This window comes from Rhinoraja longicauda, chromosome 16 (genome assembly GCF_053455715.1).
Source record: "Rhinoraja longicauda isolate Sanriku21f chromosome 16, sRhiLon1.1, whole genome shotgun sequence".
Taxonomy (NCBI): Eukaryota; Metazoa; Chordata; class Chondrichthyes; order Rajiformes; family Arhynchobatidae; genus Rhinoraja; species Rhinoraja longicauda.
In genome coordinates, this window is record NC_135968.1 from 46,678,026 (window position 1) to 46,701,542 (window position 23,517).

At 46.4% G+C, this 23,517-nt stretch overlaps 1 pseudogene across 1 annotated transcript; it reads left to right on the forward strand.

Annotated features, from left to right (window-relative positions):
* Positions 1–1,380: 1,380 nt before the first annotated feature.
* LOC144601516 (antiviral innate immune response effector IFIT1-like) lies at positions 1,381–12,049 on the forward strand (annotated as a pseudogene). The gene is made up of 2 exons (XR_013548320.1): positions 1,381–1,429; positions 9,505–12,049. The product of XR_013548320.1 is annotated as an antiviral innate immune response effector IFIT1-like (transcript).
* The last annotated feature ends 11,468 nt before the right edge of the window (positions 12,050–23,517 follow it).

Genomic DNA, 23,517 nt, shown 5'->3' on the forward strand with positions numbered 1-23,517 from the left:
TACCGCGGACATCAGGGACCAGTGAAAAAGCCCAGAGAAAATCTGCGCCCAGGATCGCTTGTTTGACGTCGGCTATGATGAATGGCCATTCGTACGTGCGGAGGCCTAACACAAGGGACATCTTCCGTATACCGAAAGTGCGAATTGGGCTGCCATTAACCGCGATGAGGGTGGGACCTGTCTTACCTGATCTGGTTTCAAGGTCGGTCGGCGGCACTATACTGACGATGGCTCCCGTGTCCACCAAAAATTCTGTGTCCGTGAATCGATCATGGACATAGAGGCGCCGGTTCTGGCCAATCGTAACTGCCCCTATGTACGATCGGCCGAGGCATTTCCCGCGAAGGTACAAGGCAAACGACAGTTGCGGGATTCGTTACCCCATCGTAGGTGATAATAGCACCAGCCGCGCTTGTGCGGATCTTTTTGGCGGGCTTTCGGAGAATTGGCGGGAGACGTGGCGCCATCTTGCCGTCGCTGTGGCGTGGTCACTGATGTCGAGACCTTGTTGATCGAACCGCTTGCCTTGTTTTTTGCCGCTATGAGCGCGTCCGCTTTCGCTGCATATGCTTCGGGGTCCTTAAAAGAACAATCCGTGAGCAGCAGTCGGACATCCTCAGGAAGTCTCTCGCGGAATGCCTGTTCGAACATAGGGCAATCCGTATGCTCACCGGCTAGCATCATCATTTCGGACATGAGGACGGAAGGCAGTTGGTCTCCAAGATCCGGTAGGTGCAGAAGTTTTGCCGCACCACCATGCTTATTAAACCCGAAGATTCGCAGTAATACTTTCTTCATGGCCTCGTACTTGCTTTCCGCAGGTGGATTCACGATGAACCGCATCACGCGCTTGGTTGTGTCCGGCGATAGAGCGCTGACGAGGTAGTAGTACATCGTGGATTCGTCCGATATCTTCTTTATATGAAATTGAGCTTCGGTGTGGATAAACCAAGCTTGCGGTGCGTGTGTCCAAAACAACGGAAGGTGAACGCTTGCCGCGCTTAACTCCGGTGTGCCCGGCGCGGTCATCGTCAACGAGGCGTCGGGTTCCTGCTTAGTCGGTGATCGTCCAGATCACGTCGGGGTCACCAATATGGCGAGTCCGAAAACTTGTTGGTTGTAGAAGAAGTTTATTGCAGCCGCAATATTCGAATACAGAGTTAAACAACAAGGTAAAGGACAACCATCAAAAACTTACTGTCTTCTTCGAAGACTTCGCCGAACTGGCTATTTCGGGCGCCAAAAGCGCACCTGACATCGCTGGCCAATCAGCGATGTCGCTCCCTGGACCAATCCCCATGGTCGCGTTCACACGTGACCTCGCTGGCCAATCCGAGGGTTCGACGACCTGGGCCATTCTCTATGGTCGCTACACAGCGAAAGCTGTGAATGAAATTCAAAGAGCTTTGTATCGAATGAATACCATGAGGTACAGGACACTGCAATTCCTTCTGTATTAAGTTGATGTCAATCATTGTTTGAAAGTATGTGTAATGCGTTACGATACATTTGCTGCATGTAGTTGGTACTGTATGTTCAGAGACAGGTTATTAAGTGTAGGTTAGGCTGTACGTGTAGAAAGAAAGTTACTTCAAGCTGATGAATTTTCATTATTAGAACAGCATCTGATATCCTATCTGGCAAACATACAGCCAAACTTCAGAAAACAAATGTTTTTGTTGTTATTCAGACTTCTTGCATGTGCAACAGTTTCTCTGTCATGGTGGTTACTACATACAGTATGTTTATCAGTCACAGTCCTACAGACAAAAGTGGGCCTTCCGATCCACCCTATTTGCTCCCAGCTCATGGATATTTCTGTCACAATGCAAACACACAGTACAGTGGCGTGTATTTTGCAGGTAACGCCGGTGCCATCAAGTGTGGGGCCATTCCATTGAGTTCACCCTCTGGATTGCCGTGTGCTGCTTCTCCCGCAGCGACTCCCCATCCCTCCGTCGCCCACGACCTTCTCATCTCCTCGCCGGGCATCTGGTGTTCCTGCAGCCTCCTGCAGCCGACCTTAGAGGCGCTGGAGCCATGTCCCACTTCACCTTCCTACCGGCCCTTGCTGTCCCCGCCCAATGTCTACAGCAACTCCATCCCAGTATTCCCCATCCGATCAGCTCCCGGGCGGTTCCGCATCCAAGGAGCCTCCAAGCGAGCGCAGCCGCCCGCTGAATGGGCCCGGTGTCGGCTGTTCAGTGGAGTCTCCATGTGTGTTCAGTGACCGGGCCTCCGGCGCTTCCACGTCTAACGAGCAGGTTCGGCCATCCGACCAGGCTTCTGTGGCTGAGTGAGGCAAGTGCTCGGAAAGATCCATCTTAAACATTGTGAGAGTTCCTGCCTCAACACCCACACACGCACTGGGCTCAGTTTAAACCCTTCTCAGTAACAACTTCCTTCTTCAGCTCTCTCAGTCTCTTATCTTTATTATGAATCTATGCCAGCATTCTGGCAGGCAAGTTTGCCACTGCTGCACGAGTGGGCTTAAACTAAATACTGGGGGGACAAATTGGCGATACAAGGATGGAGTTAAAGGGAAAGAGAGTAAAGGAAAAGTGAAAGATACCAGAATTAACGGGAAAGAAAGCTCACAAAGGGATAGGAGAGAATGGCCAAGTGTAATGGGGATCGGTGTGAAGGGTGAGATGATTAAGGAATTAAAAGTATTATATATGAATGCGCAAAGTATAAGAAGTAAAGTAGATGTGCTTGAGGCTCAGGTAGAGAGGTTGGTAGATATGACATTGTGGGGATTACAGAGACGTGGCTGCAGGAGGATTGGGCCTGAGAACTTAATATTCAGGGTTATACATCCTATAGAAAGGACAGGCAGGTGGGCAGAGGCGGTGGGGTAGCTCTGCTGGTGAGGGACGAAATTCAGTCCCTTGCGAGGGGTGACATAGGTAAAGTGGTAAAGTCACTGTGGATAGAGTTCAGGAATTGTAAAGATAAGAAGGCACTAATGGGAGTTATCTACAAGTCCCCCAACAGTAGCCTGGATACAAGGTGCAAGTTGCAGGAGGAGTTAAAACTGGCATGTAACAAAGGTAATAAATACCACTGTGGTTATGGGAGATTTCAATATGCAGATAGACTGTGAAAATCAGGTTGGTTCTGGACCCCAAGCAAGAAAGTTTGTCGAGTGCCTCCGAGATGGATTCTTAGAGCAGCTTGTACTGGAGCCTGAAGGCAATTCTGGATTTAATGTTGTCTAATGAACCAGATTTAATAAGGGAACTCAAGGTAAAGGAACTGCTAGGAGGTTGTGACTATAATATGATTAGTTTTAATCTGCAATTTGAGAGGGAAAAGGTTAAATCAGAAGTGTCAGTGTTGCAGTTGAACAAAGGGGACTATGAAGGCATGAGAGAGGAGCTGGCCAAGGTCGACTGGAAAAGGATCCTAGCAGGAATGATGGTGGAACAGCAATGGCAGGAATTTCTGGGCATAATCCAGAAGATGCAGGATCATTTCATTCCAAGAGGAAGAAAGATTCTAAGGGGAGTAGGAGGCAACCGTGGCTGACAAGGGAAGTTAGGGGTGGATCAAAACTAAAAGAAAATGTGTACAACACAGCAAAGAGTAGCGGGAATCCAGCGGATTGGGCCACTTTCAAAGGACAACAGAAGGTAACAAAAAAAAGGAATACGGGCTGAAAAGATGAAGTACGAGTGGAAGCTGGCCAAGAATATAAAGAAGGACAGTAAAAGCTTCTTTAGGTATGTTAAGAAAAAAAGAGTAGCAAAGACAAATGTGGGTCCCTTGAAGGCAGAAACAGGTGAAATTATTATGGGGAACAAAGAAATGGCAGAAGAATTGAACAGGTACTTTGGTTCTGTCTTCACTAAGGAAGACACAAACAATCTCCCAGAGGTACTAGAGGACAGAGGATCTAGGGGGGTAGAGGAACTGAAAGGAATTTGCATTAGGCGAGAAATAGTATTGGGTAGACTGATGGGACTGAAGGCCGATAAATCCCCGGGGCCTGATGGTCTGCATCCCAGGGTACTGAGAAGGTGGCTCTAGAAATAGTGGACACATTGGTGATCATTTTCTAATGTTCAATGGATTCAGGATCAGTTCCTGTAGATTGGAGGATAGCTAATGTTATCCCACTTTTCAAGAAAGGAGCGTGAGGAAACGGGGAATTACAGACCAGTTAGCCTGACATCGGTGGTGGGAAAGATGCTGGAGTCAATTATTAAAGAAGTAATAACGGCGCATTTGGATAGCAGTAAAAGGATTGGTCCGTCAGCATGGATTTATGATGGGGAAATCCTGCTTGACTAATCTTCTAGAATTTTTTGAGGATGTGACAAGTAAAATGGATGAAGGAGAGCCAGTGGATGTAGTGTATCTGGATTTTCAGAAAGCCTTTGATAAGGTCCCACAAAGGCGATTAGTGGGCAAAATTAGAGCACATGGTATTGGGGGTAGGGTATTGACATGAATAGACCCTTGCACCTTTTTAAACTGCATATGAGCTATAGGGAGAGGCTGGATAGACCTGGATTATTTTCTCCAAACGTCGGAGATTGAGGGGAAACTTGATAGAAGTATATGAAATTATATGAGAACAGGTAGGGTTAACAGTAAGAACCTATTTCCCAGGGTGGGAATGGCCAACACTGGAGGTCATAGCTACAAGTTGAGAGGGGGGACGTTTAATGGTCAAGTTTTTGAAACAGAGTATAGGGGCCTGGAACGCCTTGCCTTGCTAGTGGTGCTGGTGGACAGACACCATAGTGGCATTTAAAGGGGTTTTAGATAGACACGTGAAAGTGCAGGGAACAGAGGGATATGGGTCATGTACAGGCAGCTGAGACCAGTTTAACCTGGCAACATGTTCGACACAAACACCATGGGCCAAAGGACATGTTCCTGTGCTGTAGTGCTGCATATTCTATGTTTTATGTGAGACCAAAATGCTCATGTAATGGGAGCCCTACTGCACGTGTAATATCAAGGATTGTACCAACATTGCAGTAACATTTCTGCTGACTCTGCAGCTCACAAGGCACATTTCCATCCTTAATATGTTAGTTCATGTAAAGGAGCAGAATTAGGACCGTCGGTGTTCTATGCCTTCTCTCTTAGTTTGATACTGTCCTTGACTTCCCTTGTCAGCCACAGTTGCCTCATTCTGCCCCTAGAATCTTTCTTCCTCCTTAGAATGTAAAGATCCTGTGTCTACCAAATTATTCCCAGAAATTCCTGCCATTGCTGTTCCTGCTAGGCTCCCTTTCTAATCAGCTTTAGCCAGCTCCTCTCTCATGTCCCCTTACATACAGTATTATGGTTACTACCTCCTCGTGCTTCCTTTACCTTAAGCTCCCTCATCAAATCCTCTTCATTACACAACACCAAATACAGAATTGCCTTTTCCCTTGTCGGCTGCACTACCAGCTGCTCTAATGTGGGCATATTGCCTTTCTGACATGCAGATTGTATCTCCTGATTTAATCAACAGTTCAACAACAGAGCTTTATTTGTCATTCGGTACCAAGGTACCGAACAAAACTACATAGCAGTCACACACAAAAAAGAACACAAGACACATGACCTCAACACATAACGTCCATTGCAGTGACTCCAAACACCCCCTCACTGTGATGGAGGCAACAAAACTTTCACTCTCTTCCCCACGCCCACGGACAGACAGCTCGTCCCCGACCGACCCGCACAGTCCCCGCAAGGGGATGGAAGTCCCCGCGGCCGAATCGCACCGGGCGCTGAAACGTCTCGCGGCCGAACCGGGCGGTGGAAGGCCCCGCGACCAAGCCTTACGCAGCTAAGTCCCGCGGCAGAGCCACACCGGGCGATGGAAGGCCCCGCGGCCGAGCCGCACCGGGCGATGGAAGGCCCCGCGGCCAAGCCGCACCGGGCGATGAAAAGTCCCGCGGCCGAGCCGCGCCGGGCGATGTTAGGCCCCACGGCCAAGCCGCACCGGGCACTGTTAAGTCCAGCGGCCGAGTCGCGCCGGGCGATGTTAGGTCCCGTGGCCGTGAGGAAGAGACCTAAAAGAGAAAGGTTTCCCCCCCCACCCCCCCCCCTACCCACACAACCCCCCACACATACACAACCAAAAAAAAAAAAACCATCCCAACACCGACACACAACAAAAAAAAAAGGAAAAAAAACGAACAGATTGCTAGCGAGCCGCAGCCGTTAGGCGCCGCCACTTCCGCTAATGTGGGCACATTGCCTTTCTTACATGCAGATTGTATCTCCTGATGTAATTTGTATCCTATATCTTGGCTACTGTTCGAGGGCCTGGAAATATCTCCCATCAGGGTCTTTTAACCCTTGCAGTTTCTCAGCTGTACCCACATGGACTCTACATCCTCTGATATTAAGTCACCCCTTGCTAAGGACTGAATTTCATTCCTTACCAGCAGAGCCCCCTCTCCCCACCTGTCTGTCTTTTCAAAAGGACGTTTAACCTGCTGTAAGCTCGTCCACTTTGTTCCTTATCCCACGTTTATTCAAATACAATACAATACAATATATCTTTATTGTCATTGTACAGGGGTATAACGAGATTGGGAATGCGCCTCCCATACGATGCAATAATTTAATTAGCTAGTCAGTATTAATTTAAACAACAACAACCCAATGAAACAAATTGTAACAATTTTAAGACAGAATAAAGTGCAAGTAGATCTGTGCCGGTTCACTGTGCGATGTGACCATCCGGCTCAGCAGGACCGGTTCATAGCAGCTATGGCCCTGGGGATGAAGCTGTTCCTGAGTCTGGAGGTGCGGGCGTAGAAGGCCTTGTATCGTCTGCCCGATGGAAGGAGTTTGAACAGACTGTTGCAGGAGTGTGAAGAGTCTTTGTGGATGCTGGTGGCTTTTCTGAGGCATCGGGTGTTGTAGATGCCCTCCAAGGCTGGTAGCTGTGTTCCGATGGTCCTCTGAGCTTTATGGACTACTCGCTGAAGAGCTTTCCTTTCTGCCTCCGTGCAGCTGAGGTACCACACAGGGATGCCATGTGTTAGGATGCTCTCTATGGTGCAGCGGTAGAAGGTCGTCAGCAGCTGTTGGGGTAGACCAGACTTCTTCAGTGTTCTTGGGTAGAACAGTCTTTGCTGTGCCTTCTTGACCAGCGCAGCAGTGTTATTGGACCATGTTAGGTCCTCCGAAATGTGAGTGCCCAGAAACTTGAAGCTGAACACTCTCTCCACACTGTCCCTGTTGATAAAGATCGGGGCGTATTCCCCGTTATGTGACCTATGGAAGTTGATCACCGTTGTGTCGTCTGCAAACTTGACAATGGTGTTGGTGTCGAATGCAGGAACACAGTCGTGTGTGAAGAGGGAGTAGAGCATGGGGCTCAGAACACAGCCCTGTGGTGTGCCGGTACTCAGGGTGATAGTGGAGGACAGGTGCGGGCCCATTCTCACTGCCTGCGGTCGCTCCAGCAGGAAGTCCAGGATCCAGTCCCATAATGACGAGCTGAAGCCTAGCTGGTGGAGTTTTGTGATGAGCTTGGTGGGGATGACCGTGTTGAAGTTAGAGCTATAGTCAATGAATAGCATCCTCACGTACGTGCCCTGTGAGTCAGGACAGTGTGAAGAGCCAGAGAGATGGCGTCCTCTGTGGATCTATTTGCCCTGTATGCAAATTGATGTGGGTCCAGTGAGTCAGGGATGCTGGATTTGATGTGTGAGAGGACCAGCCTATCAAAGCACTTCATGACTATAGGAGTTAGGGCAACCGGACGGTAGTCGTTCAGGTTGGAGATCTTTGCTTTTTTCGGCACCGGCACTATGGTAGCCGACTTCAGGCACTTGGGGACCGTAGCCAGAGATAGTGACAGGTTAAAGATCCTGGTGAATACCTCAGCCAGCTGTTCAGCACAGTCTTAAGTACCCTTCCTTGAACTCCATCCGGGCCTGCAGCTTTGCGTGGGTTGACCCTTTGCAGAGCGCGTTGTACTTCCTGTGTGCTCAGTTGCAAGACCATTCCCTCCGCCTCGGCTGGGGTTCTTCCACTCAAGGTGGTGTTGCCAGTTTCGAAACGGGCAAAAAAGGTGTTTAGCTCGTTGGTTAGTGCCATATTGCTGTGGGGGCAGGCAGGGCTGCTCTTGTAGCCAGTGATGTCCCTGACACCCTGCCACATGCTTCTGGTGTCCGTGGTGTTGGAGTGGTCTTCCACCCGTTGCCTGTGGGTGTCTTTGGCCCTTTTAATACCTCTGTTCAGGTTTGATCTGGCAACATTGCATGCTGAAGTGTCACCAGATTTAAAGGCATTGTTGCGTGCCCTCAGCAGGTTCTGTACCTCCTTATTCATCCAGGGTTTCCGGTTTGGGAACATCTTTATTTCCTTGTCCTCCGTGACATTCTCCACACAGCAGTTGATGTAGGAGAGCACAGTGGATGCGTATTCCTCCAAGTCTACCTCAGAACCGCAGGTCGCCTGCTGTGTAAACAGGTCCCAGTCGGTGCGATCAAAGCAGTCCTGGAGTTGTAGGGTGGCATCCTCGGGCCATATTTTGACCGTCTTTAGTTTGATGTTCATCATCCCTCCTGCCACATTGGTCCCAACTTTACCCGACCTTACTCTCCATTCTCTTCTTAAACTTTCGGTCGTATTACTTCTGGAGACCTCAGTATCCTCTCCCTCCCTTTAACTCCACCCATACATTTCCAATTTCTTGGCTTCCCCCACTATTTAGTTTAAAGCTCTCCAGCCTTGGTTATGTTGGGGTTCGTGGAGTCCTACATGTCCCTACACAACAGTTCCGTCCCTCCCAAATACCAATGTCCCACAAATTCAAATCCACTTCTTCCACAATAGTCCTTGAGCCACGTGTTCAACTCTTTAATCTTCTCAATCCAATCCCCAATTTGCAAATGGTAGCAATTCACAGGTTATTACCTTCATGGTTCTGCTTTTCAATGTAATGCCTAGCTGCTGAAACTCCCTTAGCAGAAGTTGTTTCATTGTTCTACTTACATCATTGGTACCCACATGGCCCGCCCACAGCGACCGGAGCTTTCCCCTCCCACGCCAGGTCAGAAGGGATGCCCTCAACCAACATAGCTTTCAGCACTCTCCATCCTCATGACACAGAATAGTGTCTATTCCCCTAACAATACTATCCCATAGAAACATAGAAAATAGGTGCAGGAGGAGGCCATTCGGCCCTTTGAGCCAGCACCACCATTCATTGTGATCATGGCTGATCATCCACAATTAGTAACCCGTGCCTGCCTTCTCCCCATATCCTTTGATTCCACTAGCCCCTAGAGCTCTATCTGACTCTCTTAAATCCAATCCCCGATGACAACAACTCCCTTCTCTCCCCTCTTGAATCAACTCTTGATACTTGGTTATTGAGATGAAACGTTAATGATTTTTAACTCTCAGATGATTCCTGAGGTGCTGAATATTTCCAGGCTTTTTCTGCTTTAGTGAAATAAAACTGTATTAAAGAGCAGACATACTTCACCTGATCTGAGATGGAGTTTCATGAAGTTTCTTCTCTTGCAGCAGCACACCAAAAGACTTGTTGAAAGAGAAGCTCGATCAGCTTGAGTGTCACTTCACGTGGGGCCCACAGAAGGAGACCCTTGACTTGGACGATATGGTGTACCGATTAAAAGATGCCATCAATTTTTCTGTCAAACATCAAGCCACATCCTACAACCAACTCGCTTTCATAAACTGCCTGCAAGGCAACTGTGAGGAAGCTCTTCAAAACTTAAAGGAAGCTGACAGGATTCTGAGGGAGAACCACAAAGATACATTTGAAAGAAACAGCATCATCACCTGGGTGCATTACCACATGGGACACATGGGACAACTGACCGAGGCCCAGTCCTACCTTGACAAGCTGGAGATGATCTGTAAACCACTCACTGATGGCCCTCGCTATACAGCAATGATACCTGAAGTGTATGGGGAGAAGGGATGGTCATTGTTGAAATCGGCAGCTCCATACTATGAGGAGGCTATGGAATGTTTTGAGAAAGCTCTGGAGGAAGATCCCAATAACACAGAGTGGATCATGGGCAAAGCAACTGCTTTGTATCGTCTGGAATCATTTCCTGGAACGCCACAGAAATATGGAAAAAGTCAGTCTCAGAAGTATCTGCAACGTGTACTGGAGCTGGACCCAGATAACTCGGTGGCCATGGTGTTGTTTGGCCTAAAACTGCAACAGTGCAGACAAAAAAAGGAAGCACATAAATTAATTGAACAAGCATTGCAGAAAACCCCTGATTTTCCATATGTGCTTCGCTACGCAGCAATGTTTTACAGAAGAATAGGAGACATGCAGAGAGCAGTCGAGCTGTTGGAGAAAGCAGTAGCATTATCTCCACACCTCTTGCTTCTTACACCATCAGATTGCAATGTGTTGCAAAAGTCAACTCATGCCACTGCTGAAAATTCCTCGTGGCGCAAGTCGTGCATTTGAGCAAAAATGTAAATTGATCGAGAAATGCAAAAATCATTTTGTAAAGGCATGTGAGCATCGAAGGTCAGCCATTAAACCACAGTTGGATTTTGCAGATTTCTGCAGAATAATTGGAGACTACTCCAAAGCTGAAGAGATCTATAGCCATCTGGTGAAGTTAAATGACATTCGTCCAGAAAACATGCAAAATATATGTTTACAGGCTGGATCATTTGAACTGTACCAGACAAGATCTGAAACAAAAGCCATCAGCCTGTTCCTGAAAGGTCTGAGAGTTGAATATGACTCAGCAGCACGGAAATTATGCAAGAAACAATTAATTAAATGGGCTGGCAGAAAACTGCACCTTGCTCCACATGACAGCATGGCTCTTGGTGTCAAAGGCTCACTCTGTCAGCTGGATGGGGACAAGTTTAAAGCTGTTGAATATTTTGAGAAGGCCTTGGAGTTTGATCGTGATAATGTGGAATATCTGAGTGCACTTGGTGTATTATGCCTTTCTCTTAAGGGCTAAAATAATACTGATAGATGCATTGATTCTGATATGAAGACAGGTTGGTGAGGCACCTATTTTCACGATGTATTCTTGCAGCAAATGAAACTATTACTCATGCGAATGTTATTCCCAAACAATAATCATACTACAATCATTATCTGCCTCTCTGCTGTGTTCTTGAATGGTGATGCCTTAATTATACCATCCGTATGATACCCCTGCCATATATGGCTCCTGATATTTTGGATTATAATGTGTGGAGTAAAGGGTGGTGACAGGAAACTTTTCTTTTGAAGACAATGAAGAAAGCTCTGTGAGAATCGTGGAACATTTCTACTCATTTCATTCATTTATTAATCCTGAAATGTAGATGCTGCTTTTCAATTTGTTACATGAATCCTGCTGAACAAATGTAACTTTTGAAGAATTAATTTTGGAATTTGATTAAATTTGCAATACCATATAAGATGTCTTCCACAGAATGGCTGAGAACTATAGTTTCAAAGTGAAGATTGGATTGGTGTGGTCTTTATGAAAGGAGTTCTTAATGGTATATTTCCAGTCGCCCAAGAATATTTGAAAAGGCAATGCGAATCCAAGAAGGAAGTTACTCTAGCAGTGCGACCTGCCATAGGAAGACAAACTGAAGGCAATATTCCAAATGCAGCGTCAACAACATCTTGTACAACTTAACAGAATGTCCCAATTTCCACACACAATACCCTGACTGACCCTTACAATGTACCAGAGCCTTCGTTACCACCCTGTGGGAAACATGTTGTGTTTATTAGCTATCTTAGCATGTTACTATATTATTTTGTATCCGGCTGTATTATTTTGGACACCAGGGGATTGTCCTGAGATGAATGTTGGGGTTTAAGTTTATGGACAGGGAGGGGCCAGAATTATGAGTATAATTCACCCAGCACTGACGTAATGCTTCAGTGTGACCAGGAGCCCGCTAAGATAATAGGGTTTTAGCAAAGAGAAGCCAAGTCTACTAAAACATAGGGTTTTAGAAAGTCAATAACAGGATACGAAGTAGTGACGGTGAGATACGAAGTTGTTACCAAACAAACAAGTTAATGACATGTATACTAACCCATTTTGTATTGTTACTTCAATAAACGACTAACTAGACTGCAATGTCGTGAAGATCTCTCTGTTGGTGTTATTTGCGTCAAGAAAAGCTTAAGGACTTTATAGGGAAGGACCAACATTGCTGCTATATTGTAAGAACTTATCTTTAGCCAGAGCGCTATTGTAAGAACTTATCTGAACTAGAGTGATTTATTGTAAAACCTTCCTCAGCTGGAATGAATAGATCGAGCTATCCTCGGTGAGAGAAGATAAAGTAACCTGTCTCTAGAGAGCCATTTAAAAGGAACCAGCTCTAGGAGTGGGACTGGAGCTTGTGTATCGACTGTGGAACAAAGGATGGTTTTATTGCAAAAGCTTTGAACCTGAAACAGACTGATAAGATCACTTTCTGCGTTTAATCTGACCAAGGAGAAAGGAAAACTGAAAGCCAGTGTGTAGCATTAAGCTTTATAGGAAAGCTGTTTTTCAGAAGTTGTATAAGGAAACTACGACTGGAAAACAGGTCGCTTGCTATCTTAGCAAGCGCTATCAGTTTTGTTTTGAATTCCTTTGAAGATATGAGTTTGCTGATGACTCCTTTGGGGAATTAGGGGAGGACACCAGTAAATGAGGAATTAGGGGAGGAGTGGACACCAGTAAATGGGGAATTAGGGGAGGACACCAGTAATTGGGGCATTAGGGGAGGGCACCAGTAAATGGGGCATTAGGGGAGGGCACCAGTAAATGGGGAATTAGGGGAGGGCACCAGTAAATGGGGCATTAGGGGAGGGCACCAGTAAATGGGGCATTAGGGGAGGGCACCAGTAAATGGGCCATTAGGGGAGGGCACCAGTAAATGGGGCATTAGGGGAGGGCACCAGTAAACGGGGCATTAGGGGAGGGCACCAGTAAATGGGGCATTAGGGGAGGGCACCAGTAAATGGGTTCCAGGCTTTTCCTTGAAGCCCTTAAATAGAGGCACAACCTTAGCAATCCTCCAGTCATCCAGCCTCGCCTGTGTCTAATGATAATTCATATATCTTAGCCAAGGCTCCCACAATTTCGCACAGTGTCCTCACACAGAATGTATCTGATTAGGCCCTGGGGATTTATTTACCTTCATATGCACTGGCACATCCAGTATCTCCTTGACCTTAGTATGGACCCTCAAGACATCCCCATTGATTGTCCCAAGTTTGAGTCCTAGGGGGGTCATACAGCATGGAACAGGCCCTTCAGCCCAACATTTCCCATCTACATTAGTCCCACTTGTCCGTGTTTGGCCCATATCCTTCTAAACCTGTCCCATCCATGTACTTTTCTAATTGTTTCTTAAACGTCGCGATAGTCCCTGCCTAAACGACCTCCTCCAGCAGCTTGTTCCATACACCCATCAACTTTTATGGTCTGCTCTGGCAGATAAAGTCTGCTCTGGCCCTTTCCGTATAGCGCATTGGTGTTTTCAGTCCAATCCAGTTTATTGTTGAGGTAGACACCCCGGTACTTATAAGAATCCACCCTCTCGATGTCCATTGCTCCAGTGTCTTCAGGCATTGATCTTCCTGAGCTCATTCCTCACCTGGTCTGTGGAGAAAGACAGATTGGAGCACAGGGGCTGGGTGCTCACGGGAGGAGGGGGTGTGGGGGGGAATGGTGTGGGGAGAGGAGGTGGGGTTGGGGCAGGAGAAGCAGAAGGTGGAGACTGTGACCCAAGTGCTGTGGGAGGGGGGGGGGTGGGGCAGTGTACTGAACGTGCAGACAAGGGGGGCTGCAGCAGGGGTGACTGGACCAGGGGAGGGGGATGTGACTGATCGAACCTGTGGAAGAAAAGGTTCAGATCGTTCACCCACTTCTGGTCCCCCACGGCCCAGGAGTCCCTTTCGTACAGGTCACCCCTACCCCAGAAGAGATCCCAGTGGTCTATAAATCTAAATCCCTGTTCCCTGCACCAGCCCCTCAGCCACACATTCAGATCCCCGATCTCCCTGTTCCTGCCCTCACCAGCCCGAGGTACTGGAAGCAATCCAGGGATAACCACCCTAGAAGTCCTGCTTTTCAGCCTTCTTCCTAACTCTCTAAACTTACATTTGCAGAACCTCCTTCCTCTTCTTCACTTCCGGCTGCCCACCTTTCAGAAGATGTTCTGAAGTCGGTCTGAGACGTCTTGGACCCTGGCACCAGGGAGGCAACAAACCATCCTCAAGTCTCGCCTGCCGCCACAGAATCTCCAGTCCGCAGCTCGGACAATGGAGTCACCCACCACTATGGCTCTGCCCGACGTCGGTCTCGCCGGTCAAGTCTCATCGTTGGTATTGGAGCCACAAGCCTGTGCTCCAACCTGTGATTTCATTAGGCACAGCCACCTGCTCTCCACGTTTACCCCTCTTTCTCAGTCACCCACCTTTGCTCTTCCTGTACCCTTTGAGTGACAACCTCAATGTAAGTCCTGTCCAGGAAACTCTCGTTTTCCCGGATGGTCCTGAGGTCATCCAGCTGCTCCTCCTGTTCCCCAACATGGTCACACAGGAGCTGCACCTGGACACAATTCCTGCAGGTGTAGTTTCCAGAAGCTCCAGCGGTGTCACTGACCGCCCACATCCTGCAGGAAGCACACTGCACCAACTTGCCTGCCATTTCTTCAATGGACTTTCAATCCAGTCTAGCCTCCTCGCTGAAGACTCTCAAGCCAAAGACTCACACTTTACTCAGCAAGGCACTTCACTCCCCCAAGAGTAAGCCCTGCTTTAATTTGCTGTTCAGTTAACTAATTTACAGATTTAGTTAACGGTTTTTAAATAACCGGCTCTTAAACTCACCAAGGCTTTAACCTCTGCAGCCAATCCCTGCACTCACTCCTTCACCTGCCGTTCCTCTGCCAACCTTTCAAATTCTCCCGCTCTCTTGACACTGAAAAACTTAAAACCTCTCAACTTAAACCTATGCTACCAAGTTATTGATCCACCTACTCTGTGTATTTACCCTGTCTATTCACCTCAGGATCTTATACACCTCTATAAGATTTGCATATCATTCTCCTGTGCTCCAAGGAATAAAGTCCTAGCCTGCCCTGCCCAACCTCTCGTTATAGATCTGGCCCTCAAGTCCTGGCAACATCCCCAGAACATTGTTCTGCACTCTTTCCAGCTTACAACATCCTACAGCAGGGTGTCCAGAAGTGAACACAATAATCCAAATGTGGCCTCAATTGGACAAATGTAACGTAATATTCCAACTTCTATACACAACATTATTATGGTGAAGGTCCATGTACCCTATCTACCCGTGACACCACTTTCAAGGAACTATGAGCTCCTGGATCTCTCTGCTCTACAACACTCACCAGGGCCCTGTCATTCCCTGGTTTGACTCCATAAGTTCACACATCATTGGGCGGGCACGGTGGCGCAGTGGTAGAGTTGCTGCCTTACAGCGAATGTAGCACCGGAGACCCGGGTTGGATCCCAACAACGGGTGCTGTCTGTACGGAGTTTGTACGTTCTCCCCGTGACCGCGCGGGTTTTCTGTGAGATGGCAGGAATTTCTGGGCATAATACGGAAGTTGCAGGATCATTTCATTCCAAAGAGGAAGAAAGATTCTCAGGGATGTAAGAGGCGACCGTGGCTGACAAGGAAAGTTAGAGATGGAATAAAACTAAAAGAAAAGATGTATAAGATAGAAAAGAGTAGCAGGAAGCCAGAGGAGTGGGCATCTTTCAAAGGACAACAGAAGATAGCAAAAAGGCCAATACGGGATGAAAAGATGAAGTACGAAATGAAGCTGGCCAAGAATACAAAGGGCAGTAAAAGCTTCTTCAGATATGTTAAGAGAAATAGATTAGTAAAGACAAATGTGGGTCCCCTTGATGGCAGAAACAGGTGAAACTATTATGGGTAACAAGGAAATGGCAATAGACAATAGACTTAGGTGCAGGAGTAGGCCATTCGGCCCTTCGAGCCAGCACCGCCATTCAATGTGATCATGGCTGATCATTCACAATCAGTACCCCGTTCCTGCCTTCTCCCCATACCCCCTGATTCCGCTATCATTAAGAGCTCTATCTAGCTCTCTCTTGAAAGCATCCAGAGAATTGGCCCCCACTGCCTTCTGAGGCAGAGAATTCCACAGATTCACAACTCTCTGACTGAAAAGGTTTTTTCTCGCCTCTGTTCTAAATGGCCTACCCCTTATTCTTAAACTGTGGCCCCCTGGTTCTGGATTCCCCCAACAATGGGAACATGTTTCCTGCCTCTAGCGTGTCCAATGGCGGAAGGGTTGAACAGGTACTTCGGATCTGTCTTCACTAAGGAAGACACAAACAATCTCCCAGCTGTACTAGTGGACAGAGGCTCAAGGAAGACAGAGGAACTGAAAGAAATCTGTATTAGGCGAGAAATAGTATTGGGTAGACTGATGGGACTGAAGGTTGATAAATCCCCAGGGCCTGATGATCTGCATCCCAGGGTACTCAAGGAGGTGGTTCAAGATATCGTGGATGCATAGGTGATCATTTTCCAATGTTCAATAGATTCAGGATGAGTTCCTGTGGATTGGAGGGTAGCTAATGTTATCCCACTTTTCAAGAAAGGAGCGAGAGAGAAAACGGGGAATTATAGACCAGTTAGCCTGACATCAGTGGTGGGGAAGATGCTGGAGTCAATTATTAAAGAGGTAATAACGGCGCATTTGGATAGCGGTAAACGGATTGGTCCAAGTCAGCATGGATTTATAGATATTAGGTACAGGAGTAGGCAATTCGGCCCTTTGAACCAGCCATTCAATGTGATCATGGCTAAACATTCACAATCAGTACCCTGTTCCTGCCTTCTCCCCATACCCGCTGACTCCTCTATCATTAAGAGCTCTAACTCTCTCTTGGGAAGAGGAAATCCTGCTTGATTAATCTTCTGGAATTTTTTGAGGATGTGACAAGTAAAATGGATGAAGGGGAGCCAGTGGATGTCGTGTATCTAGACTTTCAGAAAACCTTTCACAAGGTACCATACGGGAGATTGGTCAGCAAAATTAGAGCACATTGCATTGGGGGTATGGTATTGACATGGATAGAGAATTGGTTAGCAGAGAGTATGAATAAACAGGTCCTTTTAAGAGTCGCAGGCAATGGAGAGTTAAGTCCCACAAAGCTCAGTGCTGGGGCCGCAACTATTTACAATATATATTAATGATGGAATTAGAAGTAACACTAGCAAGTTTGCGGATGACACAAAGCTGGGTGGCAGTATGAACTGTGAAGATGATGTTAGGAGGTTGCAGGGTGACTTGGACAGGTGGAGTGAGTGGACAGATGCAGTATAATGTAGATAAATGTGAGGTTATCCTCTTTGGCGGCAAAAATAAGGAGGCAGATAATTATCTCAATGGTGTCAGATTAGGTAAAGGGGAAGTGCAACGAGATCTTGATGTCCTTGTACATCAGTCACTGAAAGTAAGCTTGCAGGTACAGTAGGCAGTGAAGAAAGCTAATGGCATGTTGGCCTTCATGACGAGAGGATTTGTGTATGTCTTTGGAGTGTGGGAGGAAACCGAAGATCTCGGAGGAAACCCATGCTGGTCACGGGGAGAACGTACAAACTCCGTACAGACGGCACCCGTGGTCGGGATCGAACCCGGGTCTCCGGCGCCGCATTTGCTGTAAGACAGCAACTCTACCGCTGCGCCACCATTGTCCTGCTTGGAGAGGGGGATTATTCATCTGTGGTTACATCTCACTGTGTCCAGCAAGGATGAAGTGTCCTCTCCATTTGATTTAGTCGCTGAGCCTGGGCAGGTAAATGGGAATACAGACTTGCCCAGCATCTGTATTCCCCTCTCGAGGGTAGGCTGAGTCCAGAGGAACGCCATGGCTGCTATGTCTGGGGCTACTCGGTTGCAGGAGTTGCCGGAAGGCGGACACACGAGGGACCAGCCGACTGTCTCTAGGGACTCCGTGCTGTATCTCTAAACTAAACTAAACCTGAAACATTAACTCTGCTTCTCTTTCCATAGTTGCTACATGAACTGCTAAGTGTTTCAATCATTGGCTGATTCCATTTGAAATTGTGGTATCCATTTGCAGTGGGAACTGTGAAGTTGCAAACTGGCCCTCTCGTCTCGTCCTCCTGCCAATACGTCGTGCTCTGCAGGCAACTCTCTTGCCTGCCAATACGTCGTGCTCTGCAGGCAACTCTCTTGCCTGGCAAAAGTTTGCAGAAAAACCTGGAAGACATTATCTTGACCTCCTTAATTTAGCTTTTAAAGTTTAACATTGGTCTTGTTTATGCAACCATTTTATGTTAGATAGAGCTCTAGGGGCTAGTGGAATCAAGGGATATGGGGAGAAGGCAGGCACGGGTTACTGATTGTGAATGATTACCCACGATCACAATGAATGGCGGTGCTGGCTTGAAGGGCCAAATGGCCTCCTCCTGCACCTATTTTCTGTGTTTCTATGTAACATTTCATTTCTTTACTCATCTCTCCAAGCAGCTAATCTTTGAAGCATTACTCTGAAACAAAATCACGCTCCAATCTGCTGAAAGAGTTGAGAGTTTGGGTAACATGAATATTCATTTGTGTTTCTGAGAGAACCCATGGTTACAGCACAATCCAACCGTTGGCAGAATGAATGCACTTTGTGCCAATTAAATGGTTAAAACAAATTAATCAATTATCCATTGTAACTGGGCCGCGCTAAATAATCCAGATCCCTGTGAAACTGTCAATGTAAACTCACGTGGGCAAATTTTACTCAGTTTTTTAAATGCTGCTCCACTGACAATCAGAAACATTGCTGCAGCTAGGCAAATGCATTAACATACACACCGGTTCCTGGTTCATTTACTAGAACTGCACAGCTTTAAAGTGGATTTTATCGAGTTCACTGTGTGATCTAAGTCAGTACAATGACTGGACTGGTAACCAACTTATTGCAAAATGTTAAGGACAGTTTGGCATATTTGAAGGTTCTGTTAATAATTCAATTAAATGCTGAAGTATTCAATTATGAAAGCATGTAAAGAAAAGGAGTGCATTTAATCCTTACTCTGCCATAAACAATGTGTCCAGCAGGCCATGCCTGTCTTTTTGTTGGTTTACGTTGAACATTGTTGTTCCAATGTACACTGACATCATCCCCCTCCCCTATCTCTGCTACTACTGCATCAGGGCTACCTCCTGCACCAATGCAGAAAACATTGATTACATTCATTTTACCACTAACTTCCACCCTGCCCTCAAATTCACTTGGACTATCTCTGACACCCCTCTCCTTGCTTGACCTCTCTGTCTCCATCACAGGAGATAGACTATTGACTGATGTCTGCTACAGGCCCACCAACTCCCACAGGACCACACCTCTGACCACCCTGTCTCTTGCAAAGACCTTATTCCCTCATGCCAATTCCACGGTCTTTGCCGCATCTGCTCCCAAGATGAGGTTTTCCATTCTGGGACATCCAAGATGTCCTCTTTCTTCTTTCCCCTGTTGTCATCGATAGATCCCTGACCCACGTCTCCTCTGTGTCCCTTGTTCTGATCTCACTCCTCTTCTCAGATAGAAACATAGAAACATAGAAAATAGGTGCAGGAGGAGGCCATTCGGCCTTTTGACCAGCACCGCCATTCATTGTGATCATGGCTGATCATTTACAATCAGTAACCTGTGCCTGCCTTCTCCCCATATCCCTTGATTCCACTAGCCCCTAGAGCTCTATCTAACTCTCTTTTAAATTCATCCAGTGAATTGGCCTTCACTGCCTTCTGTGCCAGAGAATTCCACAAATTCACAACTTTCTGGGTGAAAAAGTTCCTTCTCACCTCAGTTTTAAATGGCTTCCCCTTTATTCTAAGACCCTGGTTTTGGACTCCCCCAACATTGGGAACATTTTTCCTGCATCTAGCTTGTTCAGTCCTTTTATAATTTTATGTCTCTATAAGATCCCCTCTCATCCTTCAAAACTCCAGTGAATACAAGCCTAGTCTTTTCAATCTTTCCTCATATGACAGTCCCGCCATCCCAGGGATGAATCTCGTGAACCTCAGCCTCAATTACAAGGATGTCCTTCCTCAAATTAAGAGACCAAAACTGCACACAATACTCCAGATGTGGTCTTACCAGGGCCCTATACAACCTCTTTACTCCTATACTGAAATCCTCTAGTTGTGAAGGCCAACATGCCATTAGCTTTCTTCACTGCCTGCTGTACCTGCACTCCAACTTACAGTGACTGGTGTACAAGGACACCCAGGTCTCGCTGCACTTCCCCCTTACCTAACCTGACACAATAGAATATAGACAATAGGTGCAGGTGTAGGCCATTTGGCCCTTCGAGCCACATTCAATGTGATCATGGCTGATCATCCACAATCAGTACCCCGTTCCTGCCTTCTCCCCATACCCTCTAATGTGTCCAATCCCTTAATAATCTTGTATGTTTCAATAAGATCTCCTCTCATCCTTCTAAATTCCAGCGTATACAAGCCTAGTCGCTCCAGACTTTCAACATATGACAGTCCCGCCATTCCGGGAATTAACTTAGTAAACCTACGCTGCACGCCCTCAATAGCAAGAATATCCTTCCTCAAATTTGGAGACCAAAACTGCACACAGTACTCCAGGTGCGGTCTCACTAGGGCCCTGTACAACTGCAGAAGGACCTCTTTGCTCCTATACTCAACTCCTTTTGTCACAAAGGCCAACATGCCATTGGCTTTCTTCACTGCCTGCTGTACCTGCATGCTTCCTTTCAGTGACTGATGAACAAGGACACCCAGATCTCGTTGTACTTCCCCATTTCCTAACTTGACACCATTCAGATAATAATCTTCCATCCTGTTCTTACCACCAAAGTGGATAACCTCACATTTATCCACATTAAACTGCATCTGCCATGCATCTGCCCACTCACACAACCTGTCCAAGTCACCCTGCATCCTCATAGCATCTTCCTCACAGTTCACACTGTCACCCAGCTTTGTGTCATCTGCAAATTTGTTAATGAAACTTTTAACCCCTTCATCCAAGTCATTAATGTATATTGTAAATGGCTGCATCCCAGCACCGATCCTTGCGGTACCCCACTAGTCACTGCCTGCCATTCTGAAAGGGACCCGTTAATCCCTACTCTTTGTTTCCTGTCTGTCAACTAATTTTCTATCCATGTCAGCATCCTACCCCCATATAGCCATATAACCATATAACCATATAACAATTACAGCACGGAAACAGGCCAGTTTGGCCCTTCTTGTCCATGCCGAACACTTTCTCCGACCTAGTCCCATCTACCTGCTCTCAGACCATAACCCTCCAATCCCCTCCCATCCATATACCTATCTAATTTACTCTTAAATAATAAAATCGAGCCAGCCTCCACCACTTCCACCGGAAGCTCATTCCATACAGCCACCACCCTCTGTGTAAAAAAGTTACCCCTCATGTTACCCCTAAACTTTTGTCCCTTAATTCTGAAGTTATGTCCCCTTGTTTGAATCTTCCCCACTCTCAAAGGGAAAAGCTTACCCACGTCAACTCTGTCCGTCCCTCTTAAAATTTAAAAAACCTCTATCAAGTCCCCCCTCAACCTTCTACGCTCCAAAGAATAAAGACCCAACGTGTTCAATCTCTCTCTGTAGCTTAAGTGCTGAAACCCAGGCAACATTCTAGTAAATCTCCTCTGTACTCTCTCTATTTTGTTGACATCCTTCCTATAATTTGGCGACCAGAACTGACACCATATTCCAGATTCGGCCTCACCAATGCCTTGTACAATTTTAACATTACGTCCCAACTTCTATATTCAATGCTCTGATTTATAAAGGCAAGCATACCAAACGCCTTCTTCACCACCCTATCCACATGAGATTCCACCTTCAGGGAACAATGCACAGTTATTCCCAGATCCCTCTGTTCCACTGCATTCCTCAATTCCCTACCATTTACCCTGTACGTCCTATTTTGATTTGTCCTACCAAAATGCAGCACCTCACACTTATCAGCATTAAACTCCATCTGCCATCTTTCAGCCCACCCTTCCAAAAGGCCCAAGTCTCTTGTAGACTTTGAAAATCTACTTCATTATTAACTACACCACCTATCTTAGTATCATCTGCATACTTACTAATCCAATTTGCCACACCATCATTCAGATCATTGATGTAAATGACAAACAACAGCGGACCCAACACAGATCCTTGGGGTACTCCACTAGATACTGGCCTCCAACCTGACATACAGTTGTCAACCATTACCCTCTGGTATCTCCCATTCAGCCATTGTTGAATCCATCTTGCAACTTCACTATTAATAACCAACAATTTAACCTTCTTAATCAACCTTCCATGTGGAACTTTGTCAAATGCGTTACTGAAGTCCATATAGACAACATCCATAGCCTTGCCCTCATCAATTTCCCTGGTAACCTCTTCAAAAAATTCAAGATTAGTCAAACATGACCTTCCAGGCACAAATCCATGTTGACTGTTCCTAATCAGGCCTTGTTTGTCCATATATTTATATATATTGTCCCTAAGTATCTTTTCCATTAATTTTCCCACCACAGACGTCAAACTAACAGGTCTATAATTGCTAGGTTTACTTTTAGAACCTTTTTTTAAACAAGCGCACAACATGCGCAATGCGCCAATCTTCCGGCACCATCCCCAATACTATGTGCTCTAATCTTGCCCACTAATCTCCTATGTGGGACCTTATCAAAGGCTTTCTGAAAGTCAAGGTACACCACATCCACCGGCTCTCCTTTGTCCATTTTCCTAGTTACATCTTCAAAAAATTCCAGAAGATTAGTCAAGCATGATTTCCCCTTCGTAAATTCATGCTGACTCGTAACGATCGTGTTACTGCTATCCAAATATACCACAATTTCTTCTTTTATAATTGACTCCAGCATCTTCCCCACCACTGATGTCAGACTAACTGGTCTATAATTTCCCGTTTTCTCTCTCGCTCCTTTCTTAAAAAGTGGGACAACATTAGGTACCCTCCAATCCACAGGAACTGATCCTGAATGTATAGAACATTGGAAAATGATCACCAATGCGTCCACGATTTCTAGGGCCACTTCCTTAAGTACTCTGGGATGCAGACCACCAGACCCTAGGGATTTATCAACCTTTAGTCCCATCAGCCTACCCAACACCATTTCCTGCCTAATGTGGATTTCCTTCAGTTCCTCCCTCACCCTTGGACCTCTGTCCACTAGAACATCTGGGAGATTGTTTGTGGCTTCCTTAGTGAAGACAGATCCAAAGTACCGGTTCAACTCGTCTGCCATTTCCTTGTTCCCCATAATAAATTCACCTCCTTCTGTCTTCAAGGGACCCACATTTGTCTTAACTATTTTTTTCCTCTTCACATACCTAAAAAAGCTTTTACTATCCTCCTTTATATTATTGGCTAGCTTACCTTCGTACCTCATCTTTTCTCCCCGTATTGCCTTTTTAGTTATCTTATGTTGCTCTTTAAAAGAGTTCCAATCCTCTGGCTTCCCACTCTTC